Raw genomic sequence first — 12,069 nt, 5'->3', positions numbered from 1 at the left:
AAAATACAGGGGCGCCTGGGTGGCGCAGTCGGTTAAGCGTCCGACTTCAGCCAGGTCACGATCTCGCGGTCCGTGAGTTCGAGCCCCGCGTCGGGCTCTGGGCTGATGGCTCAGAGCTGGAGCCTGTTTCCGATTCTGTGTCTCCCTCTCTCTCTGCCCCTCCCCCGTTCATGCTCTGTCTCTCTCTGTCCCAAAAATAAATGTTGAAAAAAAAAAAAAAATTAAAAAAAAAAAAAAGATAGAAAATACATTAGATTTGTAGGTGGCTGTACATTATGAGTTGTGAGCCTTGTTAGCGAAGAGTGTAAGTTTTATGTCACATCTGTAAATATGTCGGCAGACTAATAAGCCAGTAGTGCATCTAATTTATTTCGTTTCGATACTGTATCTTGTCTCCATTGGTTACATTGAATTTTAGCAGGGGAAAAAAATTTTTTTCCCCTGTTGGGACGGGTTTAACAAGGAAAGATCCTTGCTAAGAAGGAAGTACGTCTATCCAGTGTGGTTGGGTGGTTTATGTGGTGGTGATCCTCTCCGTGTGGGTATGTAAGGCTTCACATATAGACTGGTTGCTGACCTTGATTTCCTGGCGACTGGAGTGCAAGTATGACTTCGTGTCTGGTATCACTATAGGAGTAGTGGGATCTTCCTGTCCAGAAAATTCTGCAGATATCGGTGTTCCAGTTAATAGAGGTTTGCTTTGAACTGTTGCCTTTGGGAAAAGCATTCCAGAAGGTAGGAGGGTTGAGCAGTCTTCTGCCTTGCGGGCATTACTAGATAATTGTGGCAAAGGGAGACTATATCTGAGAGCAGTGTTGCTACCTGTCACAGCTAATAAATGACAATAAGGAAACCATCTTTCACTGAACTGTCGGCAGGAGAACTACATTTAAAAGGCAAAATTTGTGAGTGAAATTATAGGAACTCCATTTCCCTGATACATTTTATGCTTTTCTTCTTCTTTTTTTTTTTTTTAACGAGTCTGTCCTTAAAGACTTCCGAAGCCCAACAAGACCCAGCAACGAAAGTGATATAATGTATTGGCCATCTTTTCCTAAATTGCAAATGAGGAACAAGCGTATAAAGGAAAATTGAGAGGAGCTTGAATAAAAACGTAGGCTTCTACGACCAGTGATCAAAACTTCCGGTGTGCCGGGCATAATTTCTGATCTGCCGATGTCCTCATCCACCTGAGGGTCAGAAATATTTCGGTCGAAGGATAGATTGTTGCAGGAGGGCCCAAGGATGCAGAGAAGGTAGGTCTATTTGCAGCACTGGTAAGAAGCTTTAATAGTCATGATTCGGTTGTTTTTGTTTTTTAACGTAAGGCCACTGAAAAAATGGGCAGTTTTAGCAAGTCCTTAGCCAGGAGGCCTTGCGGAAGACTCGGTGGGCAGAGCCGAGCTCAAGGGCCCAGCGCCCCCTGATGGTTGGCGGAGGCAGGGCAGAATAACCCTGAGCCCAGGACTTTTGGGATCCAGGATCACATTCAGAGGAAAAAGCTTAACACGTTCCTACCCATTGAGGGGTGCCCAAGAATCCTGAAAAGACCTAAAGCTAGCCCTAGTTTTCCCTTGTAACCGCTGGAGGGATCCAAAGCCATTTCGCCGTGAGAGTATATGCATCTCTAAGAAATTAGAGATTTCTAACCCACCTGCCATCAGGTGGATTCTCTGGTGACTCCTATTACAGTTAGAGATGGCCTAGATGGCTGGGTAGTGCAAGAATAGAATTGCTCGCTTGATGAAGCCCAACTTGGCCAACGTTTTTTGTTTTTTTTTTTTCCTGGTACTAGGATTCATTGTTTACTTTCTGACTTACCAAAGTGGCTCCTCTAGAAGAAATGCTCATTTGTATTTTGAATAATAAAGTAGTTCTACACCCTGATCCACTAAAGACTATCTTGATTAGAAATTAAAAGTTGGAGGACGCCTGGGTGGCTCAGTCCGTTAAGCCTTCGACTTCCACTCAGGTCATGATCTCCAGTCCGTGGGTTCAAACCCCACGTCAGGCTCTGTGCTGACAGTTCAGAGCCTGGAGCCGGCTTCCGATTCTGTGTCTTCCTCTCTCTCTGCCCCTCCCCTGCTTGCGCTCTGTCTCTTTCTCTCTCAAAAATAAATAAATGTTTTTTAAAAATTTAAAAGTTGGAGCACCTGGGTGGTTCAGTAGGTTAATCGTCCGACTCATGATTTTGGCTGAGGTCGTGATCTCAGGGTCACAAGATCGAATCCCGAGTTGGGCTCGGTGCTGAGCATGGAGACTGCTTAAGACGCTCCCTCTGTCTCTACCCCTTACCCACGCACGTGCGTTCCCTTTCAAAAAAATTTTTTTCCAAGTTGATATAGGAGTAAATTCCTAAGCAGTGATTTAAAAAATTTATCTCCTTAACAAGTTTTCTACCACTGTGTCCTTAATTTCCACTGGCTCTGTTACCAGATGGTAACTTCCACACCGAAATGCATCCAATAATGAGCCTCAGAGTGGACGTTTTCTACAGCCCGTCACGGGACAGACAATCTGAAGAGAGCAAAAATGTTTTTATTTTTTCATGTAAAATGGTGGCCTACCTTCACATACAACCTTTCCCTGTCGTTGAACTCAACAGATTGGTGGATCCAACGGGACCGCTAATAATCACTGTATGGAGAACACCGTGTTGGTACTTGCAAAGTTTATTCCAGCCCATTTCTTTCACACTCTAAAACTTTTTCAGTAGGTTGTTGGATGGGATGGAGCGACAAGGAGACGCAGGGACCCAAGGTCAGCCCAACTTTCCGCCAGCCGGGTTTGTCACGCGGTGGCTCTCAAGCACAGAACTTTGCCCTCCCTGAGGAGCCCCTCGGGGGCTGGCGGGGCAGCGCCTGAACGGGGGCGACAATGTGGATGGCGCCGTCCTGCTGGGTTGGCTCTGCGGACCTCTTTGCTAAGCCGGATAAAACGCTACCCAAATACTAAGAAAAAAGGGGGGTGGGTGGGCACCTGGCGGGCTCAATCGGAAGAGTGTGTGACTCTTGACCTCAGGGTCATGAGTTCCAGTCCCATGCTGGAGGTAGAGGTTACTTAAGTAAGTGAGTATTTAAAACAAAGAACCAAAAATGCTGTCAACGTGCCTGTGACCTGCACGTTCTCTGGGGTCGAGTTGTCTACTTTTAGGGTCCACATCCTGTGAGTAAGGCCACGGGGGGACGGGCAGGGGGCAGAAGTGAATGCTTGCAGGTGTCTGGCTCTTACCCCCTCTCCAAGGTCAAAGCTTTAAAAAGATTTTAAAGGTCCTTAATTAAATTGAGTTCGGTGTTTCCAAAGAAAATTGGGAGAGGGGTTCTCTCTACCACCTGCTCCCCACTCAGTAGTGGAATTAGTGGGTGGGGCCCAGGGCTGTCACAGACCTTATTGCCCTTGGCCTCCAAATCTCTTCCCTCCAGCCCCATTCTCCTTGATCCCCAGGACCTACTAACACTCACCTGCTGCTACTCTCTCTCTGTTTGTATGTATGTATGTATTACAGAGAGAGAGAGAGAGAGAGAGCGTGTGCTCACGCGCGTGCAGGAGAAGGGGAGGGGCAGAGGGAGAGATAATCTTCAAAAAAAAATTTTTTTAGTCTTTATTTTTGAGAGGGAGAGAGAGCATGAGCAGGGGAGGAGCAGAGAGAGAGGGAGACACAATTCGAAGCAGGCTCCAGGCTCTGAGCTGTCAGCACAGAGCCCGACGCGGGGCTCGAACTCACGGACCGTGAGATCGTGAGCTGAGCGGAAGTCTGATGCCCAACTGACGGAGCCACTCAGGCACCCCGGAGAGAGAGAAAAATCCTAAACAGGCGCCACGCTGAGTGTGGAGCCTGATGCAGGGCTCGATCCCACGACCCTGGGATCGTGACCCGAGCCCAAATCAAGAGTCGGACGCTCAACCAACTGAGCCACCCAGGCACCCCAACTCTCTCTCCACTTTTATTTTTTATTTATTTATTTTTTTTAATGTTTATTTATTTTTGAGACAGAGAGAGACAGAGCATGAACGGGGGAGGGTCAGAGAGAGAGAGGGAGACACAGAATCCAAAACAGGCTCCAGGCTCTGAGCGGTCGGCACAGAGCCCGACGCGGGGCTTGAACTCACGGACCGCAAGATCATGACCTGAGCCGAAGTCGGACGCTCAACCGACTGAGCCACCCAGGCGCCCCTCTCTCCACTTTTAAATACATGTTTTAATGTGTAATGCACACAAGATTTACCATCTTCGCCATTTTAAAGCGTATCGTTCAGTGGTATTAAGTACATTCGTGTCGTGCAACCATTACGAGGATCCATCCCCAGAATTCTTTCCAGCTTGCAGCACTGAAGTTCTGTCCCCATTAAATAACGAAGTCTCCCTTCCCCTTTCCTCTCAGCCCCTGGCCACCCCCCCTTCTACTTTGTGTCTCTGTGAATCCGATTACTTAGGTATGTCATGTAAGTGGAATCGTACGAAATTTTCTTTGTGACTGGCTCCTTTCACTCAGCCAATAACGCCTTCAAGGTTTATCTATCTTGTACCATGTGTCAAAACTTCCTTCCTTTTGAGGGCCGAATACTATTCCATTGTGCGCCATGTTTTGTTTCTCCATTCATTTGTTGGTGGACGCTTGGGTTGTTTCCGGCCTTCGGCCGCGTTTTCTTTTGAACGTCTTAATGTTTCTTTACAACTTGGCATCACCCGCCTGAGTCCCTGGGCACCTCCCTTCCTACACTAGTCACCCAAACATCCTGAAGGAGCTCAGAGAGAGAGAGATTTAAAAACAACCTCTCTGAGAGGCTCTTAATAAGACACTTCCTTTGCCCACCCACAGGCTCCTATACATCTTTCAGATTGAGCTGGGATCCTGCCTGCTCTAAAGTCTCCCCAGGCCTTTCTCGGCTCAGAATGACCTTTTTCTTCTCCGAAATCCTACAGCAGTTACTGTCAGCAACAATCTTTTTGGCAATGAATCGTGCACTGTTTTATGACATCTCTTCTACTGTCTAGAACTGTTATTGAAACACTTCATTTCACTTTTCATGTTGCTCTCTTCCTGCTCTAACTAGATGATTAACTCCACAAGAGCAGGTGTTGTGCCTTGTGTACGTTTGTGCCCATTGCCTCCCAACCCACGCACGTGTTTGCTCGGTAGGTACCTTACACAGAGGGCTATAATGTACACGTTTACTATGTACTTATTTTTTAATGTTTATTTTTTGAGAGAGAGAGGCAGAGCGCAAGAGGTGGAGGGGCAGAGAGAGGAGGAGACACAGAATCCGAAGCCGGCTCCAGGCTCCGAGCTGTCAGCACACAGCAGGACCCAGGGCTCAGACTTGTGAACTGGGAGATCATGGCCTGAGCCCAAGTCGGACACTGAACCAACTGAGCCGCCCAGGGGCCCCATGTTTAATATCTCGGTTTAAAAGTTAGGAACCTGATTGCACTTTAATTCAGTGAAGTCGCTGCGCAGGAGCCCACTTTCTAAATTATTTTTTCTGTACTGACTTCCTCTTGAGTGTCTTGGGGGAAAAAAATGGTCAAAGAGAATGTAAGAAATCTTCCTGTTAGCATGCAGGGTTAATGGGCGCATTTATCTTTTGAGAGAGAAGGGAGATTGCTATTTAAATGTCGTATTTTTAACTTCAGTGTTTCAGATGAAGCATTCTTACATACGGTTTTGAATTAGGAATCTGGCAATAATATACACTCTTGTCAGAACACCCACAGATGTTGTTTCCATTTAAACCCATCTGATTAGGGGCTGTCTTGACCTTTCCAGGTCTTAAATCACCAGAGAATGCTTACTGTTGAGCAGGGGTTCTGGATTTTAACTTTCGCGCATGAAAACTGTTACGTCTCTGGTATTGTTAAAAATGCCACTTGGTCCACGTTTTTCTTGGGTGTTTCGTTCCGGGGCTGCTTCCTCTAGACAGTCGTGCATGGCGTATACGGCCCTTCCCTTTGTATTCCCCGGTCTCTTCCCCATTTTCTCGCGAACAGGCAGGCATCAGGAGTCTACGCGGCTGTACCTAACAGACACCTGACTCTCAGTGGCTTCCACACCTAGCACACGGTTCCCGCAAGGAGCAGGAAATACAAGGCACGCGTTTGGTAGAGCGGGTCAGCAGAGATGTGGGCTTCTTCTTTTCACTTGGCTATCTCTGGCATTGCGTCCTCCGGTTTGTGGGGTCAAGCGCCGAGGGTCCTCACTAAGCACAAGAACTAGGGGACGGGAGGTGGGCTGGGCGCGTTCCTCCCACCCGGAAAGCAGCTTTCCCAGAAGAAGCCTCAGCACGCATGCGCTTCTGTCCTCGTTGGTCACATGCGCATCACGTGACGGCCCTGGGCTGCAAGGGAGGCTGCCCCCTTGCGGGCACTTGCGTCCCAGGGTCTGCAGTGGAGGCCGCGAGGGGGACGGGCGTTAGCGGTGGCTGTCAGTAACGACGTGGGCCACGTCGTACGCCTTGCTTGGGAAGTTGCCTAATTACGCAATTTACGCAGCTGGTTTTCACGTATCGGGGGTTAAAATGTTTGTTGAGTTGGGCGGTGATATCTGCTCCCTGGGAGTTTTGTGGACCTTTGAGCCGGCTTTCCAACTGTGTAAAAAATATCTTCATTTCTCAGCTGGGGCACAACTATAAAAATGAAATACACACGAGCACATGTACATGTGTGTGTGCGCACGCACCCACGCGCGCGCGCGCGCACACACACACACACACCCCGTTTGAGGGTAAGTTATATCATCCCCTAAATGCTGTGTGTCTTTCCCGAGGACAGGGATATCTTCATCTATAACCACAGCATATTTATCGACTTCAGTACATTTAACACCGTTAACGATACTTTACCATTCCTCCCCTTTCGTTAGTTGACTTCATAATTTTCTTTACGGTATGAAAGTACAGGCTGCAATCTAGGGGTTGGAGTTGCATTTAGTGGTGGTGTCTCATTAGCTCCTTTGATCTGGAACATTCCCGCAGTGGCACTGCTTATTTTTTTTTCTTTTAAAAAAATTTTTTTTTTCAACGTTTATTTATTTTTGGGACAGAGAGAGACAGAGCCTGAACGGGGGAGGGGCAGAGAGAGAGGGAGACACAGAATCGGTAACAGGCTCCAGGCTCCGAGCCATCAGCCCAGAGCCTGACGCGGGGCTCGAACTCACGGCGAGATCGTGACCTGGCTGAAGTCGGACGCTTAACCGACTGCGCCACCCAGGCGCCCCGGCGCTGCTTATTTTAAGAGAGCCCCTTTCTCCTGTTGCCTTCCACTAGATTCCTTAGAAGCAGCAGTTTTCAAACTTGATGGTCTCAGGGTCCCTCTTCACTCTTGAAAATTATTGAGCAAGATAAAGAAATAGGAGGGCTCTAACGGGCAGCGTGGTGACTAGGGAGTGCTGCTTATGATATACAGGAAAGTTGCTAAGAGACTAAATCCTAAGAGTTCTCATCGGAAGGGAAGAAAATTAACATATTCCTCCTTAAAAAAGATATTGACCCTAAAACACTTTTGTTTATGTGGGTTATGGCTACTGATATGTACCATGTTAGAGATCAAAACAAATTTTAAAAATGTTTTCATTCATTTCAAATAACAATAATAAACCCTTTACATGTTAACACACCTCTATGAGAAATACCTATTTTCCAGAACAATAAAAGCTACTTAGTGAAAAGACTAGCGTTGGCTTCCATTGCCTTTTTTAAATGAGTTTTAATAGAAAACAGATTCTCGTTTCTGTGAGTGCTTGCTGTCCGTGGCAATATTTTAGTTGTAGTATGTGAGGAAAATCCCGCCACATGCAGATACGTGGCTGGAAAAGGGAGGAGCATTTTACTAGCCTTTTCAGAAAATTGTAAAACACAACTTGATAACGAACTATAGAAATGATCCCCGAAAGTATAGTCTTCACATCGCAACTTGATAAATGGTACTTTCTTTAAGATGAGTTGCTATGTGGGGGCACCTGGGTGGCTCAGTCGGTTAAGTGTCCGACTTCAGCTCAGGTCATGATCTCACAATTCATGGGTTCAAGCCCCGCATTGGGCTCTGTGCTGACAGCTTAGAACCTGGAGCCTGCTTCGGATTCTGTGTCTTCCTCTCTCTTCCCTTCCCCCACTCACATTCTGTCTCTCTCTCTCTCTCTCTCTCTCTCTCAAAAATAAAGCAACATTAAGAAAAAAATGACTTGGGGCGCCTGGGTGGCGCAGTCGGTTAAGCGTCCGGCTTCAGCCAGGTCACGATCTCGCGGTCCGGGAGTTCGAGCCCCGCGTCGGGCTCTGGGCTGATGGCTCAGAGCCTGGAGCCTGTTTCCGATTCTGTGTCTCCCTCTCTCTCTGCCCCTCCCCCGTTCATGCTCTGTCTCTCTCTGTCCCAAAAATAAAAATAAATGTTGAAAAAAAAAAAAAAGAAAAGAAAAAAATGACTTGCTACGTAAAATCTGAAATGATATCAGTGAACATTTCCTAGTACCTTACATTAAAATCCATTGGTTTGTCTAGTACATCGAATTGATGTTTTACCCATACATGACATTAACATTGGTCATTTGGAAAATGCTGGTTCACTCTTAGATAGATCTTCCGTATGTTGACTCATTTCATTCTACAATATCCCCAAATCACTTCTTTACAAATATCACAGCTGATCTCATTAGAAAAGTCTTTTAAGTATTGGGAAACTATCAAGCTCAGGGCCAGATATCAAGTTCTCCAAAACTCTAATTTAATTTTATCTCCAAAGCTGGAGTTTTGTCATTTCATTTTCCTTGAAGTGATAGGCTTACTTTGTTCATTTTCAAGAAAACGTTTGCCATATACCCACAGCTGATTAACCACAGTCTGTCCGTCTGTCTTTCCAGTAAACGTGTTCCGTGAGCCGAGAGGCTAGGTTGGCTTGCAACTCAAGCAACCTAGCAACCGAATGAGCACTTTTCCTGGAGACGATCGAGGCTCTTGGGTATGCGGGGAGTGATGGAGAGACTCAAGGGCGAAGATTTAGTACAAGTCATACCTTTCCCGGGCTTCATCAAGGTCATTCTTAAGCGAAACGGGCCTTTTCTCTCCTTTCTTTCTTCTTTCCTTCCCCCAGCGTGTAGTGTAACGGTACTTGCCCAAGTTGGTGCCGTTGCCTTGATTCATTCACCAGCACTTTACCCACCACTGCTTCTGTCTCATCCGTGCAAATAGCAACACAGTGAAAAGGGCAAATCCCAGTAATGTAACGAAAATAGTTTTGGGGCGCCTGGGTGGCTCAGTCAGTTGTGTCTGACTTCGGCTGAAGTCATGATCTCGCAGTTCGTGCGTTCGAGCCCCACATCGGGCTCCGTGCTGACCGCTCGGAGCCTGGAGCCTGCTTCGGATTCTGTGTCTCCCTCTCTCTCTGCTCCTCCAACTCTCACACTTTGTTTCTCTCTCTCTCTCAAAAAAAAATGGACACTAAAACATTTTTTTTTTTTTATAAAAAGACAAGAAAATAGTTTTGACAATGCGAAACCCCGGAAAAGACTGCAGGACCATGCTTTGAGAACCAACCGCTCTGATGACAGTGTGGCAGCGCCTGATGGATACTTGGATGTCTGTCCACTGTTGGCTTTGCCCCTTTCTCTCTATGCATTTCTCGGCCTGGGTGACCTCGCCTGAGGTTTTTTGTATGAAAGACTCGATCATTTCCCCCTCCCCTGGAATTTTATCTCCTCTTATACTACAGCGAGCATGCAAGGTCTGATTAATATCTTCACTTTAAGAGAAGAAAAAATAGACGCAACCTTGATAGATACCAGGCTCGCATGGTATGCTGCAGCTGAACACATGAAGCCGTCCGTAATGGTTTGCAAATTAGAACATCACCGACTCTCTTCTTATTTAATGCCCCTGTGTCCAAATGTTAATAAAAGACAGTGAATTGAATCAGGCGGCAGCCTTGTATTTCAAGAGGAAGCCGTGTTCGGCTCTAGTCTATCAGCCACCCAGGCGGGCTGCTGGAAAGGTCGGCTCTGAGTTCTAAGGAAAACTGTCCCCGTACTGGGCCCTTCCTCTTTCCTGCTTCTTTTTCGTGGAGTGGGGACCATAGTTCTTCTAACTCCAGACGAGGCCGATTGGCCATCCTTGTGGTAGAATTAGAGCTTTTAATTACCCGCGGCAGGCGGAGAAGAGGCGATAAGCAACAGAGCCATCAGCACTTGAACAACACATGTCGGCGCTGATTAGCGCGGCTGCTTAGAGCGAGGACTAATGAGGCCAAGGTCACGGACGCGGCCCCGCAGCCCAGGTAGCCCGGCCACCCTCCAAACGGCAGCCTCCGCCCAGGCAGCTGCCTCGCAGATGCTCCTGGCCTTCTGGAAGGGGGCCGGGGAGGCCCGAGCCAGCAGTCAGCACGGGCTCCTTTTGTTTAAATCCAAACAAAATAAAAAAACAGGTTCTCTAATGTACCACCCCCTGTGATCCCTCTCTAGGAATATCAGACTTAATTATTCAAATTTAATTTGTTAGCCATTTGGTGGTTAATTTTTAAAAAACCTAATGATTTATTAGCATTTTTATAACGAGCAACATTTAATATCTATTAATGAGAGTTCAAATGGACCAACTATTTAATTTCTTAATGAAATGAATCAGAAAAGTATTGCTTAGAAGAAACTCCATACTGTGAGCCTGTTCTCCGCATGTTTTGTGACCTTGATTCCTCCGTGCTATGGAGGAGTCAGGAATAGAGGGAGCAGGGACCTGGTCCAGTGCCCGCCCCGCCGTAGCCCTGGCTTCGGAGAGGGAAGCAGGGGTTTGGGGAGGGGGCACAGTGCAGCCCTCCCTTAGCCCACAGATTTCACAGACCGACGCCGACCGCGTGGCCGGTTCTGCTCACCTCCCTTCAGCACGTGTCTGGGATGCTGCCCCGAGGCAGGCCGGGCCCACATCACACCCAGGGCTTTTGGGAGGAAGGTGCAGGCTGCCTCATGAAACGTGCCTGATGAAAAGACACACGCACACAAATCCGGCCCTTCGCTGTCCAGTATGAGCGTCTGTCCTCCCTGGAAACGCATTTCCAGCTTGTGCAATACAGGAAAGAAGTACCCAGCGGCACTGTGACACGTGTGTCCCCTGGAACCCCGAGACGGGGTTCTCAAAGGGCACCAGCACCCTGATTTCAAAGCACGGGGCACATTCTTCCCCAGTGATGGGCGTGTGGCTGCAGAAAGGACTCAGTGTGGAGCATGCCTCCCGGGCTAAGGCCTGTCTGCCGGGGTGTGGGAGGGAGGTGGGGGGGTGGGCTGCAGAGTGCCCAGGCCAGGCGGGTGGAGAGGCCTGGGCGTGAGCCCCAGGCTCCCGAGGATTGCAGCCTGGATGTGGGTCTCAAGGCCAGAGCAGATGAGAACAGTCAGTCCCAGGACCCTCCGGGGAGGGCAGCGTGCCGCCTCGGAAGCCCCGTTTCATTGAGCTGCTTTGGCCCCGTGGCCCGGCCGGTGCACTCGTGCATCCGAAGCTCCGGGCGCGCTGGCCCCGTTAGGAAGTCAGCTGGAACCGCCGCGCGGGCCGCCGCGTTACCTGCTGGTCTGACGCTTTGCCAGCTTGCTTTTAGTGCAATCACTCCGCTGACCCGGGATGATGTTTCAATTTAGAGTCCTGCTCCGTCAGGACGCTGAAGAGGCTCATTGTCTGGGAGTGGGCTTCCTGCCTGTTTGCTCTCTCCTCCCGCCTGTCCTCCCTTGGACGCGGCGGTGACATCGCTCGGCGGCCAAGTGAGCTGTTAGCGGCCCTGGGCTGCGCCTGGCAGGTTCCCACTCTCCCAGGAGCGGCGCCGGGTCTGCGCGCGGAGGATCCCAGGCCCGCCTGGCGCCTTGACCCTCGGAGTCCTGATGCTCCCGCCAGTCCGCCGTGGTGGGTGAGCAGCGGGGCACCGCTGCCATCGGAGAACCGGAGCGTTCACACTCGTGTGGGCCGGCGCTCCCTCTTTGTGGAGAAGGGGCGCGCAGGGAAGGGCCCAGCCAGGCTCCCGCAGCTGGAGACGCAGCCCCGGGGTGAGGACACAGGCTGCCCGACGCTGAGGCCTGGCTGCGATCGCGGGCTAAGTGACCCGGGGTGAAG

Source organism: Prionailurus viverrinus, chromosome B1 (genome assembly GCF_022837055.1).
Source record: "Prionailurus viverrinus isolate Anna chromosome B1, UM_Priviv_1.0, whole genome shotgun sequence".
Lineage (NCBI taxonomy): Eukaryota > Metazoa > Chordata > Mammalia > Carnivora > Felidae > Prionailurus > Prionailurus viverrinus.
This window is presented reverse-complemented; position numbering follows the sequence as displayed.